Source organism: Lissotriton helveticus, chromosome 7 (assembly GCF_964261635.1).
Source record: "Lissotriton helveticus chromosome 7, aLisHel1.1, whole genome shotgun sequence".
Taxonomy (NCBI): domain Eukaryota; kingdom Metazoa; phylum Chordata; class Amphibia; order Caudata; family Salamandridae; genus Lissotriton; species Lissotriton helveticus.
Window position 1 is genome coordinate 708671801 of NC_136068.1, and position 16158 is coordinate 708687958.

Consider the following 16158-nt stretch of genomic DNA (forward strand, 5'->3'; position numbering starts at 1 on the left):
GTTGAAAGGACTGGCAATTTGCAGAATGCCTAGCTTCTTCTCTCCATTTGTTTCATTCACACAAATTCCTGTGCTTTTTTGTCCAGTCTCATCACTTCCAGTTTGAGGTCATTCCTTTCACACTGAAACTGGCCTAGGAGTCTTTTCCAATCTTTTGGCCATGGCGGTCGCTGTCCTTCACATTAAAGTTAAAGAGATAGCTCTCCATGAATATTTTGATTGTGTGACTAGTGCACACCCCTGTAAGAGTTCAGTATCTGGCAGATGCAAAGTCAGTGTTCATGCTTCTATACTCCCTGAGTTTCGTTGATCGTCATGAAGAAATCCAGACTAGAATCTACTCAACATCTTTAATGTATTTCAGCAGTAATGGCTGCTACTTAATGGCAGTGATGACTGGGTCGCTGGAGGGGGAAATGAAAAAAATGTAATTAAAAATCAGCTACCTGTGTGCTGCCACCTGTCGGTCCTCGTCGCCTTCTTCCAGGAGTCCAGACACCACTCTTCCCCCTGCTCCTATGACACAGCCCTGCCCCTAACTATCTGAGCAAGGACAGAAAAATAAAATAATAATAACAATGCATTATTTCATGTTCTTTTTTCTTTTTCAACTGCTCACAGAGGAGTGGAATAACGCTCCTCCACCTTAGCGGAGGAGCCACCCCTGCTAGAGCCTTTTGGTTACATATTTAGAGGAGTCTATGTACAGAGAGTTCACATAGCCAACTGGGAGAGACTTAGGGATTGGACCGCAATTCTTCTGTACACACTTGGGATAATGTGATGGGGTCTAGTGAGTGTTCTGAGGGGGCCAAAACAAGTTGGCACAAGTTTTTTGGCCAGTGTATCCATGGAAAGGGACTTGTCCAGCCACATGCCAAGTTTTTTGATAGAGTAGGAGGGAATGGGTGGGTTGCCCAACATTCTGGCCAGTCTGTAGGTGGTAGGGGGTCAGGTAGGTTCCCCAGAATCATCAGTTCAAATGTTTCCCCATTCAGTTTTAAACAGCAGTTCCCCATTCTCTTGGATACTTTTTCCAAGCAGGGAGACAGCTGATGGGAGTGTGAACCTTTTCCATGGACGAGGGAGAAGAAGAACTGTGTTTCGTAGGCATATGATACTATCGACGGCCCAAACTCCTCAACAACAATGTACAGGTTAAAAAGTTTGAGGCTGAGGGATGAACACTGTGGGACCCTACACTTCCAGGGAAGGACGTCAGAGTAGCATGAATTCTCACACATTTAGAAAGATGTTTCCTTCAAAAGTAGGTGAGCCAATTAAGAGCGGAGCTCTTTATCCTGCCTTCACCCATTCTCTACATAAATGTCTCATGGTCTACCATGTCGAACATTGCACTTAGGTCCGGAAGGATGATAGCAGCTGTCCCTCCCTGGTGTAGCAGCATTTTTAATTAATCTATTATTGCGAGGAGGGCAGTTTTCTTACTGTGTTGTGTACAGAATCTCATCTGGGAAGCGTCCAGTAGATGATTGTGTTCAAGGAATGTAGACAGTATTTGGCTAACATGTTTCTCTAGCACCTTGCCTATGACTGAGAGAAGGGAGATTGACCTACAGTTCTCTGGACATGTTGGGATAAGGTTTTTATTTTATTTTAGTTAAACAAGAGAGTGTTACCCCAACTTGTTCCAGGAAACAGAGTTCTTTAGACAACTAAGCAAATTAGAACATCCCTGGAAAAAACATTACCAACTTTCACTCAGTCAATTTACATACAGACCTCCATAACCTCACCATACAGCTGATTCATACCACTTTACTGAATATGCAGATTCAGATTCCAAGTATACCCACAGACTGAAATGTAATGCTTACACTGTTTTATTAATGTAAATTATCTTTTTTTTTTTAGATTCGGTATATGTCCCAAAAATTTGTATGCAATCAATATATAGAAACATTTTTCACAAATGTATACATCTCGAAAATCTTGACATCAAATAATACAATACAAAAACAATTTTAAAAAAACATTCAAAAACGTGCTAGACCCCAGTTAAAAAAACAGGTATTTTTATCTGTTTGGTCATCTATTTGATCCAATTGCTGTATGAAATCAGTCTGGAACAGAATTAAACAAGGACGGAGGATAGGACTATATCCAGCCCTAATCTGTAATACAACTGACACATTCCATGATATAAACTGTAAAGTGACCCCATATCGAATTGTGTCCTGAGGAAGGTGGCACTGTGTATATTGTTTTTAAACCACTGAAGCGCGTCAACGCCTTTGCACTGTAAAGAATCCAAAAAAGCCTAGGGAAATTTAGATTAAAAAAGTTTTTTTACTAAAAGTTCCAGACCGATTTCATACATTGTTGGTGTGGCTGCGGTGCGCCAGTACCCCACCCATCATTTAAAGTTGAGGGAAATTAAACAATAGGGCGCAAACCTGACTGAAGTCTCTATGGTAGGAGTTTGCTATTGTAAGTGCTCCAATGCAATGCAGCCTGCATGGAGAAGGGGAAAGTGCGCATGACTGGTTTGGGCGGCCTGAGAGGGCTGACCAAACAGTCATTGTGCACTCAGGAGCGGGCAAACCACTCCTTCCCTGCTCCGTTAGCAGAGCAGAGCAGACCCGCCCGCCTGCAAAAGGAACATAAATTGGTAATAACTAGAAGTTATTACCATTTAATGTTTTTGCTTCTCGCACTGCGAGAAAGCAGTGGGGCAATGCTCCTCCGCCATAGCGGAGGAGCTGCCCCTGACTAATCTGATTTTAATGACTTAAAACTAGAGAAACAAAATATTATCACTGCATCATCCAAATTCCAAACATGAAAACTTAGAAAGTTGGGGGTAATGCTGCACCAAGTAAAAGCTGCAATTTCTATGGTAATAATGACCTACCGGTAACAGCTTGGCTCATGGAAAGAGGACCTTAGATGTAACAGGATTTGCAAAGCAAAAAGTACAATTTGTCATGTGCTTAGGTGCAGGACAATATAACTCTTAGGGGCTGTCGAGCGGTGTAAGTGCCATAACTGGTGCATAAATTGGAGAACATCCCGAACCCCAGGCAGTCTATAAATATTCTGAAGCCTCTTCAAGGTAGTCAAAGCTGTGAACAATGGGAAACACTGAAAGGTGAAGGCTCAAAACCCCTCCTTCCATCCTGTGACCCATGAACTATTAGTGATACATCCGGGAACACTCGATTTCTCATGGAAGACAGAGCAATTTGAGCTTTCCAACTACAGTATGGTAAGTGTACACCTGCTGGTTATCATGGTTGTTAATTAAAAATGACCTTCAGGGCTTCACTGCCTTCGGTGCTTCTAAATACCCTAGGGATATTTAAGGCTACAGACTCCAAAATCGTGAAATCGAGAAATAATATTGACCCAGCTGTCCCTGAATCTTAGAACTATCTGGCATCCAGTGTCCCTTCCTGGAACACCACATTAGACGAAAAGCTGGGGTCAGCACTTTGCCTCTTCTCAGATTCCTCTACAGGGAGCTCGAAGCCCGCCCACCCCTAGCTATTTTACCGTTTCCAGTACATTCTTTGCTTCAGACGGAGAAACGCATTTATGATAATCCCCGAGCGGCGCGCGCTTTTAACTGTTTTTGCAATGCACACTCCCCCTGCGCCCCCACCGCTGTCTGATCTGAGGATATTTTGGTCAACATTTAATTTCTAACTATACAGGAAACTGGATTGTTAAACGAACCAATGTGATTACCGGCCTCTCGAGCTGGTGACCCGCATAGAGCCGGTGATAGAAAGCTTCCTTTACACAGATAAAATCTCCTTTGTGTTCCTAGACTACAGATTAATTTTCTCTCCCAGGTGAACATGCATAGATTGCTAAACCGTTGTATTTTACTGACCCACTTGTTCTTTTATTATGTTCGGCATTCTGTATTTACTTTTTTTGAAAAGGATTAATACCATCTGTTAAATACAAATTTCCAGTGAAGCTTAAACCCTGCGTAATCCTCACAAATGAAAGGGATAATTCTCAGTACCTAGAGAACATGACCCTGCAAAATACATTCGCATTTAGACAGATACAGTGTTTTTTCTGTTGGGGTAGAAAAGGGTCAGTTGTTTAAAAACGGAACAGATGTCCTGAAATTTGCTTGGCGTTATATGATTATGGTAAAACATTGTGTACCATAATCATCAGGGGTTTGTGGACAGAAGCAGACCCACCAAGCTACTCCCCAGAAATGTAGCCTCACGAGTCTCGCAGCCGTCTTATCCCATTGGCTTATTTAGCCATTTGAGGGCGGGACCTTGTGCGTGTAACATCGAGCTCCGTGGCTTCTGCGGAATAGAGCAGATGTGTGTCATGCTGATTGGTGACTGGTGAATTTTAAATCAATGGGGCAGAAATGTTAGACCTGAGTATGTGAGCCCTCACTAACTGAAAAACAAAAGGGGGGGGGTGTGGGTGGGTTCGCTCTCCTCACCCCCATGACAACATTTTGGGGGGCAATGATTCTTACGGTGTAACTTACACCAAAGTCAGTCAATGCAAACTCTGTACTTCAGTGTAAAAGATAGAGCAACAGCACAGCACGCAGTGCTTTCATCTAGACACAAGGCACACAAACAGGGGCGAAACTAGACCCAAGCTTGGGAGGGGGGGAGCCAACACTTAGAAAAGTGGGGGCGGTGGGGGGCCATCTTCAGAGGTGCATTAAAATTACTTGTGGGGGGGTCCCTTCTCTCTTCTGGCACAATACCATGGCATGTGGTGTCAGTATCCCCAAAATAAGATGGGCGGATCAGAGGTTTGGTAAGGGTACTTTGTCATGTTTTTGACAGACTACCTTGCCGCCAAACTCTAAATTAGGCCCTTAGTACATAAATCAACTTTCTTACAGTCAAGGGGAAGAACACTTCTTGTCCGGGGTTTGTAACACACAGAATGTTGAATTTTTCTCATTCTAAATAGTATCCCTGAGTTTTAGCAGCCACCAAATATTATTTTTCTTTGATATGCTTGAAATTGAGCCCACATTTGGAAAGATATTCACTGTACAGGCATTCAGAAAACACAGAAACTGAGCATGAAGTGTGATGAATGTGCCACCACACACAGAATCAATGTCAAAACATGTAATAGACGCAAAGGTTTTGGTATCTGTAAATTATTTAATAGAAAAACACTTTATAAACACTATTTGGCAACATTGCTTGTACTCAGCTTCAATTTATGTCAGTGGACATTTTACAGATGGCATAATAAGAGTACTTCAGTGGAATTCCGGTGTGAAGTTAGGTGGACTCATGCATTCCTTGCAGGGATCTATGCTTGCCCCTATGGTAAAAGGTTCAGACTCCAGGCCCGAATAGCCCTTTATTCTCCTGAGATCAGTAAAATGAATACCAGTGAGGTGGGTAACAACAGATACCTGTTATTCATATTTTATTTTATGAGGTGTAGGAGTCACGGCATAAGACTCTGAAAATGATCAGTCCCCCCTAACAGAAGGAAGAATGACACATGTATGAAACTGGCTATTAGCAAGAGTGAAGGGTTCAGTCTCATCAGAAATAGAATTTGAAAATGTTCTGGACAACCAGGAGTACTTACAGTGAAGGAAAAGAGTGAGTTGCAGGTGTACTAGTTTCTTTTGTCTTGCAGCAGCAGGGAAGTGAGAGGAGCAGATAAAGACGGCAATCCTAAAATGAAACTTATTTAAATTGCAAATGTATGGAACTGGCTCTTCTGAGCATAAACCAAGTATTGCAATATAACAAATACCTGCTCCTGGCATTTTTCATTTCAAGAAGTACTATTCATGCTTGTTGAACAAATGGTCATCTCTAACCTTGGTCATCTTTTTCATTATCATACTTTCCTGTAGCTTGCTTACTCCTCTAGACTCAGCTCCTTTTCTCTCATTCCCCCTGCTCAATCTCTCTTCTGATCTTTTCCCTTGCTTATCCCTTTCTCTATGTACATTCTCTTCCCAACTTTTCCCTATATATTCATCCCTTTTTTCCTATATTTCGCCTCCATATCTGGTTATGCCCCTATCTCGTTTTCCTTTCTCCTCCTGTCCTTGCCTACATCTTATCTCAGAGCTTTCCAAAGTGTGTGCCGTACTGTGTCGCCTCCACTCTGTGGGTGTGTCGCGTGACAATGACCCCCCCCCCCTCGTGTGTGGCAGTGCGGGCTCAGACAGCTCCCGGGCACACACACAGCCACATCTGAGTACTTCACAGGTCATTAAAAGACCGTGTGCATGTTAAAGAGGCTTTGTTGATGTTTCACCCCTTCTAAGAGCCCCTGCAACGCCACCCTACCTACTGCTTAATGTTTCAGCCCCCCCCCAAATGTGGCTCCAGTTGTGCCTCTGCGCTGGGGGGTGTCTGCTGCTGTTAATATGCTCTGTAGCGCCTCCCTCCACCCTGGGCCCAGCAGGCAACAGTCTCGCCTGCCAGGCACCCCCCTTAGCCAGGGGCACCGGCTGCTGCAAACATGATTCCTGCTCCTTGACCTTGTCGGACACCCGGCAGTGGCAGCTTCCGAGCAGTTTCGGAAGGAGTCTCTGCTTGGCGCACTCGTTCAAGGCGCTGCATCTTATTACTTAGAAAACTCAGGCATTAGCAGAGAGGTGGGGACAGAGGGAGAGGAGGGAGAGAGAGGGAGAGGAGCGAGAGAGGGAGAGGGAGAGGAGATTGAGGGAGAGGAGGGAGAGGAAGAGGAGTGAGAGGGAGAGGGAGAGGAGGGAGAGGAAGAGGAGTGAGAGAGAGAGGGAGAGGAGGGAGAGGAAGAGGAGTGAGATGGAGAGGAGGGAGAGAGAGGGAGAGGAGGGAGAGGAAGTGGGAGAGGAGGGAGAGGGAGAGGAGGGAGAGGGAGAGGAGGGAGAGAGGGAGAGAGAGGGAGAGGAAGAGGAGGGAGAAAAGGGAGAGAGAGGGAGAGGAGGGAGAGGGAGAGGAGACAGAGGGAGAGGAGGAAGAGGAGTGAGAGGGAGACGGAGAGGGAGAGGAGGGAGAGGGAGAGGGAGGGAGAGGAGGGAGAGGAGGGAGAGGGAGAGGAGGAAGAGAGGGAGAGGGAGAGGGAGAGGGAGAGGAGGGAGAGGAAGAGGAGGAGAGGGAGATGGAGAGGGAGAGGAGGGAGAGGGAGGGAGAGGAGGGAGAGGTGGGAGAGAGGGAGAGGTAGAAGGAGAGGGAGAGGAGGGAGAGGAAGAGGAGTGAGAGGGAGATGGAGAGGAGGGAGAGAGAGGAAGAGGAGAGAGAGGGAGAGGAGGATGAGGAAGAGGAGGGAGAGAGGGAGAGGGAGAGGAGGGAGAGGAGAGAGAGAGGGAGAGGAGGGAGAGGAGAGAGAGATGGAAGAGGGAGAGATTGGAGAGGGAGAGGTGGGAGAGAGATGGATAGCAAGGCACGGTAAAGTAAGGATGATGTGCCTTTTGGCGCGCTGCGCTGAGAAAAGCGGTCCGCCTGAGGTTAATGTGCAGAGACCGGCTGATAAGTTGCATGATTGGTCCTGAATGGATTTTTGTATAACTCATATTCAGCAAGGCATCAGGTGGACTTTGTGCATGGTTGGAAGGGTTGGCAGTGCGCGCACCCCCCCTTTTTGTGCTGTAAATCAATGGGGGCATGTGTCAATGTGTGCATGGTTATATTCTTGTTTCAGGCACAAACCTAACCTTGCTTACACCCAGTTTTGCTAGTCACTGTCTTTGTTAGAACCTTCCTGCTTTCTCAAATTTGCTTTAAACTGCACCATTGGCCCACTATTTTTTCAAAATTTTCCTGCAGGGGTACCCCCTAGAACCCCCTGTAGGAGGTTTGGCTCGCTCGTTGCACTCACTCGCATTACCGTATCACAAGATGAAGATTGTCGAAAAGGTGTGTCACCGACGTGGAAAGTTTGGAAAGCTGTGTCTTATTTCACTGTGTAAAATTGTTGTTACCCTTACCATCTTGAGTGCTGACTCCCCGGTCCACCGCAGCAATTCGTGCTGTTTGTAGTGGAGGGAGGAAAAGCGCAGGCACTTCCTGGTTGTCCCACGGCAGGCGGCCATCTTCCTAGGGTGACGCTCTAGTCTCACATCCTCCCCAATCTATTTCTCCATCGGCCCTCTCGCGCAGCGGTGACGCGCAGCAGGAGCGCCGTAGAAGCGCCGAAGAGGCGCCAAAGAGAAGCCAGTCTGCGCCAGTCCGCGTCCAGACGCGCCCAGATCCCTGTCGCTGGCTGGTATCATGGTAGGGACTTGTATTACATATAGTGTCTCCTCTCTGCAGGCATTAAGACCTACTATTAACCCTGCATGTCTACACTCGGTCCCTCCTACAAAACCGACAGTCCGTTGTAAAACGTGTAATTGGGATTTGTCCACCTTGAGTATTGAGAAACATTCCTCTACGAACAACTGGAGGATGTTTCTTCTCAACTGTCGGTCATTACCGAAACATTGTGCTGAACTTGCCATGTTGATAGAGGAGCTCAATCCCGACGCCCTCTTTTTAACGGAGACATGGCTTCAGCTGGAAACTGATCCCACAATAGTATGGGCCACCCCCCAGGGCTACACTCTAAAGTGACTGGATCTCAAGCTACGCAGAGGTGGAGGGCTGGCCATCATACATAGAGATAATTTTAGATGCCGCGTCACCCCCGCCACACCAGCCTGCGAGAGTTTGCATTTTACTCTCGAGTTCTCCCCTACCACTACATTCTCAGGCATTCTGGTCTACCGACTGCCGGGCCCCCTCAGCGACTTCGTCACAAAAGTGACGGATGTCGCTGCTAATTTAGTGCTTACCTCGGCAAATCTTACGCTGTTGGGTGACCTGAATTTGCATCTGGACGATCCGCTGGATTCAGCAGTCAATAGTCTTCGACTTAATCTTCAAGCTATAGATCTGCTCCAAAAAGGCTTCCACCGACACACATTAAGGGGCATCTTTTAGATCATATTTTTAGCAATCTAGACAGTCTAAAAGTCTAAACACCTTTACCACTGCCCTGGACTGACCACTACTTAGTACCCTTTACATGGTCTACCAATACCCCCCCAATTTCACAAAACAATAACAGACATTGGGGAAGGAAATGGGCTTCGCTGCCCCTCTCCAAGTGGAAATCAGCTCTTACTGCTCATCCTCCTTCGAAGACGACAAACCCCAGTACAGCCACTACAGAGTATGACAATTGGATTCTTAACACCCTTGATCAGGTTCTCCCGAAAGAATCATTGCATTCTATAAAACGATCTAAAGTAGCCCCGTGGTACTCTGCTGCCTTGAGAACCATGAAACAATTGTGTCGTAAACTGGAGAGAGCCTGGAGGCGAGATTACTCGCAATCTAAGAAAGCAGAGTATAGAACCGCTATCAAGTCGTATAAGAAGGAATTGAAAGCTGCACAAATTCAATTCTACGACTCTAAAATCAACCTAGCTGCAAACTCCCCCAAAGAAATTTTTAAAATTACCAAGTCACTAATCTCTCTTCCCCCTGAGTGTTTGTCTTCGGTCGGTGCACAGGCCCGATGTAACAATCTAGCAACCTTCTTCTCTCAGAAGATTCAGGCTATATATTCCTCTTTCTCCACTGGTGTAAAGGATCTGGACACCACCACAGTCATCAAGTTGGACTCCTCCGTCTCTTGTTCACTGGATGAGTTCCCTCTCTTGGATCCCATTTCATTGGACAAAATACTCCTTAAAGTCATCTCAGGATCCCCCAATGACCCAGCACCCCCGCAGACCCTTCTCAAAGTCATCGAGGCAATCCGCCCTGTCATCTTGGATGTCCTTAACTCCTCCATCATCTCCAGCTCGGTTCCAGCCCAGTGGAAATGCGCGATGGTCAGGGCCCTCCTAAAGAAGCCTACCTTAGACCAGAACAACCTGGCCAACTTTCGCCCAATCTCCCTTCTCCCCTGGATGAGCAAGCTGTTGGAGAGGCACATCAACAAGACCTTAGTAGATTATTTAGAATCTAATAATCTGCTATGTGCCTCCCAGACGGGATTCCGCCCCCAACACGGAACAGAAACTGCTCTATTAGCAGTGACGGAAGAAACAAGATCTGTGCTGGACCGGGGAGGGAAAGCAGCCATTATATTACTAGATCTCAGCGCCGCGTTCGACACGGTTAACCATGCCACATTATTACATCGTCTAGAGGGCATGGGCGTGTCGGGCGCGGCCCTGGAATGGCTGACCTCCTTCCTGGACGAGCGCTTCTTCCGGGTGTTTGAGGGCGAGGTAGTATCCCCCAAGCAACCACTTAGCTGTGGGGTTCCTCAGGGCTCGGCCCTGAGCCCCACGCTCTTTAATGTTTACATGAGCCCTCTAGCAGGGATAGTCCATCCCTTTGGTGTGCGTATTGTCACCTACGCGGATGATACCCAACTGGTGGTCTCCCTGGACCACACGGAGGGATCATATAACACCTTGGGGCCCTGTCTAGAGGCTGTAGCTAAGTGGATGCAATCTTCTTGTCTCAGACTCAATGGGGAGAAGACAGAGATTATGCTGCTGGGCAATCTCGAACCAACCACTCTGGTTTCCATCTGGCCTGCCTGTCTTGGCTTTCCTCCTTCCCCTAAACCCCACATAAAGAGTCTTGGAGTCTGGCTCGACAAAGCATTAGACTTCTCGCTACCGGCCACCAAAACGGCTTCTACCTGTGTCAGACTATTGAGAATGGTCCGGAAGGTACTCCCTCTGCTTCCTTTCCAGGCGAAGAGAATCATGGTTCAGGCCTTGATACTCTCCCGCCTGGATTATGGAAATGTGTTATACTTGGGAGCCCCGGCAGCAGTGATCAACAGACTCCAAGTTACGCAAAACTGCGCTGCCCGACTACTGTTTAACATCCCTCGTTGGCAGTCAGCCAAGAATGCCCTAAAAGAACTGCACTGGCTCCCAGTGGCTGCTAGAATACACTTTAAGGCCATGTGCATTGTACATAAAGCCTTCCACCGAACAGGCCCTGCCATCTTGCTCCCTTTTGTTGTACCTTATACTCCCTTGAGAACTCTCCGTTCCAGTGTTCTGCACCTAGCCGCCACAACCAAAATCAAAAAAGCTCGCTGGGGAGGTCGGGCATTCTCACATATTTCGGCGAAAATGTGGAATTCCCTTCCGCCGAATCTCAGGGAGGACAACAACCGGATGGCTTTTAGGAAGGCTTTGAAAACACACCTGTTTGTAAAAGCGTGTTAACCACCCCTGCCCTCACTACAGTAATCAGTTGAAGCGCTGCAAGGCCTCCGGGTATGTACGCGCTATATAAATATACTTTTTCATTTCATTTCATTTCATTTCTTATTTATACATTTCTACAATTTCTTTGACTATTCAGAGGCTTTGGATGCTCTCACGATGTGCATGACCTCTGTGACATGCAGCGTGCCTTCAATAGATATAATGCATTTACAAGATTGTGCAGATTGAACATTGCCAAATGTTACGAAGTACAGAAGGCTTAAAATGAACATCTGGTCTTTCAACGAATGATTGGGGAGGGTTGTGGTTGTGATATTCACAGAGATTGATGGCTCAAGTTTGAGGTCCCTCACATATGTAAAGGTTAACGTAGAAGACATACTTGTGCTTTTGCTTTAAACATCACTCAGTTCAGTTCAAAGACTTTATTCAAATTGAATTCACAATTCATAAAAGTATGCACATAAAAATCACAAGTAAAATTCCGTCTTTTGATTCAGATTTAGACATTACTAAAATTAGATCTTTCTAAAATTGATAAAAAGTGGTTAAAATAATAAAACAATACAATCAATTTAATTACATAATAATTAAAAATACTTAATTAACTCTTGCTATCCCATGACGATGGCCCGTCTCGCTCTTATAATTGTATTCAAATAAAGGCTCACTATGCTGATGATAAAAGAATCTTCTAGGGACCTGAGTTTATTATAGGCATCTCTTGCTTTCCTTAAGCCCCAAGTTAACAGGAGGAGTTTTAAGATTTGTCGTCTGGAGTGGCTGTATAAAGTACAAAAAAGAATGCAGTGTATATTTGATTGGAATGAATGGTCATCACAGGGACACCGCCTTTTTACTCTCGTCCAGTCATTGCAATTCGGGAACGATACAAGTCTATAGAAGGTTTCCAGGCGGAAGTATGTCAGGAGCCTACGATGCTGTAGGGGGTGGTCTATTACAAGGTACAGCTGAGGGCCCCTTTGAGGTGTCACTTCATCGTGCCTCATGACAGATTTTTTTATTCCTTTCGCCCTTCCACCTTTGCAGTTCCAAATGTTCCAACAAGATCTTTTTCAACATGGATCGTGGGAGCTGTTCCAGCGAGGCTGGGTCGGTAAAGTATTCAGGATGACCAATCTCACTGACAAAGTTCTTAATGTAGCTAAGCCATTTAATATTTTTCATCCCGTCACAGTTTAAACAGTCCTCAATGATGGATCTATTCAGATCTGTGGCAGGGTTGGTCCAGACGTTATGCCATAATAAAACAGGGGCTAGTTTTATATAGTCCGTAATGTAAATGAGAGCAACTTCAGCATGTAAGACATATATAGGAGTACTCCCCGGTGTAGCAGTTATAAATCGAAGGAACCTATTCTCGAGTCGCTGTATCGCCTCCACTTGCTGCCAGCCCCAAATGCCTGCCCCATAGGTCCCAATAGTCACACATTTCGATTTATATATTTGGAGAAGTTCCCTGACTGGCCTGTTTCTTATTTTTTTTAGCAAAGCTCATAAGAGCACCAATTGCTCTAATAAATGCCATGGTCCTTGCATTCACAGCCCTGCCTATCGAAATGAACCCCCAAATAGCAAAAGATGTCGGCTAGCTCCACCTTCCGTTCCTCTAAAGTGATTGGACATGGTGATCTTTGTTTGTTTGGGCCGCACGACATGGTAAATGTCTTCGAGACGTTTACGCGTAGCCCCCTAGTATTCATAAAGTTAGTGAAGGTCTGTACGGCTTTCTGGAGACCCACCTTTGTTTGCGAGAGGATAGCCGCGTCATCAGCATAAAGTAAGATGGGGATGGGTTTGCCTTTAATTACCGGATAATCGTAATACTTTTGTGTTAAGCAAGAGCCCACTCCATTGATGTAGAGGTTAAATAGCAGGGGGGCCAATATGCAGCCCTGCCTTACCCCTCTATTAATCTTGAAGAGCTCAGTGCATTCCCCCCTCTGGCCGTATCTTACTCTTGCACCCACCTCAGTATAGAGTTCTCTGATGTAATCTATTATTTTGTTGTCCAGCCCAATGTCCCTCGGAGTATGCCAAAGATTGCCGTGCATAACGCAATCGAATGCGGAGCTGAGGTCCACGAATATCACGTATAGGTTAGATTTCCTTGCGTGTATATATTTAGAGATGGTTAGGGAGAGGTTTAGCCCCTGCTCAATTGTCCCCCGCCCTCCCCTAAACCCATACTGGAAAGGTGATAGCACTTCCTGTCCCTCCAACCAGTCCTGAATGCGAGCAAGAATGACCCATCCCGCCATCTTCATGAAGCCATCTAACAAAGAGATGGGCCGATAGCAGGAAGGATCATTCCTGTTCCCTTTTTTATAAATCAGGACCAAAATTGCCTCCTTCCATGTTGGTATAATACCTCTTTTACCCATGCAGTTCAGGACTCTACTGAGTAAAGGGGCCCACAGGTCGGGATACGTTTTGAACACATCGATAGGGACGGAGTCTGGTCCTGGGGCTTTAGAAGCTGAGCTTTCCCTTAAGGCTTTATAAACCTCCTCCAATTTGAATTGAATGTCTATGGGGGACAGAGAACCTACAACTTCCGTACTTATTGCTGTTTCGGGGGAAAGTACAGGCAAAACCGGGGTGTCATAGAGAGCTTGGAAATGACAAACCCACTCCTGAGCTGTAATAGCATTGTCTAAACGAGGGCCCTGATCATCTTGGTAAAAGGGAGCGTTCACAGCCTTCCAGAAGGCAACAGTATCCTTTTGTGTTGCTGCTACATGGAGGGCTTTCCAAGATTCAGCTTTTATATCGTTCTTTCTTCTGGCCAAGGCAGCACGGTAATTGCACCTTGCCATTTGTACCTGGGCTCTGTCTAGCGGGGTGGCATGCAATGCTTGTTTAAGTTCCCTCAGTGCCCTGGAGCAGTTTGAATCAAACCATCCAGGGGTTCTCTTGACTATATTGCGTGGAATTCTGGTCAGGAGGTGTTTAATTGAACAACAAATTTTATTAAAGGAGTCCAAAACTAGTTCTTCGTCCTCCTCTAGGGTCAAGCACGTTTTGATTTCCTTTTGGGAAATGGACACTAGGTTTTTTAGGAAACTCTCCGGGATTACCTTCTCCCATTTAATGCAAAATCCGTTACGCTGACCGAGAATGGGGTTAAGATCATAATTGCTTTGAATATTAAGGGGCGGCGTAACCAGGTTTAGCTTAAAGATAAATGAGATGGGGTAATGATCACTGATGCCACTTACGAGGGTCTCCCATTTAGTAACTAGTGGGGCGTAACGTGACGAAAGTAGGGCAAAATCAATAATTGATTTTGCCCCTCTAGCGTTAAAGGTAGGTGTAAATGATTTGGGCACAGAGCAGGCCTCATAAATACCATGGAAGGGTCCACCAATAAGTTGTTAAGTATATCCCCTAGTTTTGTATGGACAAAATGGCTTGACACCCTTAAGTTTTCATCTTCCCAGCCACACACGCCCTGTAAACTCCTTGGACATAAGGGACAATTAAAGTCCCCTACCCACATAAGGGCCAAATCCCCAGGACAGCTATCTACAATCATCTTGAGGGTGCCTGACAAATTCTTAATTATAGTTTCCACTTGTGCAATCGGAAGGTTGGTGTAGAAGTTGATTATAGCTAAATTTTTCAGAGATCCCCATGTTACCTTTAGTATTTGATAATATAGACAATCCGAGAAGCTCCCAAGGACAGTAGGACCAGAATGGATAGACAAATATATACATAGCCCTCCCTTATGTCTACCCATTTTGCTAGGCACTGCCGGGGTGAAAAAGGTTTTGTAACCCATCAAGTGGGATGGCTCACTGGCCCATGTTTCCTGGAGAGCTATGATGGAATGGGTCATGGTTATTAAACGCCAATCTGCATCATTAATTTTTGAAGTGAGACCCGCTATGTTCCATGATATTGTGCTGCCAGGGATTTCATTACTAATTGGGGGTATTACATCCAGTGGTGTCACCGGGGCCAGTTCCAATAGAACACTAGGGATTATCCCTGACAAATTAACCAATTGGGGAGGTGTTGTTGTTTCTTCCCCAAGAGCTTGTATATCAGGCTGAGGGGCTATCACAGGGGAAAGTTCCTGTGTACTAATAATCTGTACAGGAGCAAAAATGTGTTTTTGGGAACCCAAATTATCTTTTTTACCTTTTATCTTATAAATTGGGAGCATATTAACAGGGGGCCCCAACCGTCATTCGCAGTCATCCAAGCCTGAAAATGCTTCAAATCTATTTGAGACTTCAAGGGGGGTGAATGGCAATAGGTGGTCCATTCCCCTAATTCCTTGCGAGTGGTCCAACCCCCTAAAGTTATTCCCGTGTCCCCTGTAAGGTACAGTATTCCACCCAAGTAAATTTTTTGGCATACTAGGATTAGGAGCGTGTGTTGATTATTAAATATTACAGGAGGGACCCCTAAACGCATTGTAGGAGCCACCAGAGATCTTGGGTAGAAATAGGTTAGGTCACAGGGAACGATGGTTGTGCCGGTAGACCTTGGCATCCAATTTAGGATGTGTCTGACCGCACCTGGATCTCTAAAATTAATGATTATTAGGTCACCCACTATATCTTTCACTTTGCTCCCCAGCCAGGATAGTCGCCGCACATGGACAATCTCGCCATTTACGTTGCCTGGGAGTGGTCTGTGCTGGCTAAGCCAGTGCATGATTTTGTTTTTTTAATTGGCTAAAGCCTTCCCTCCTGGCGTCTTCTAAGGTGGGGACGCCCGTGAGTACAACCACATAGGGGACCGCGTCTGGTGGTAATTCAACTTGGCGGCCCCTTTGATTTCCTACTCTATCTGAATGCGCCCTCCCCCCTACCTCCTGATTATTTCTAACGGTGGTTGCGTTAGCCCTCTTTGGGATTTCCTTAGAGGTAAGTGGGCCGGGTTGATGAACTGCTTTAGGTGGCTTTACCCCTTGATGACCATAGCTCAAGGAGTTGCTAGATGGCATT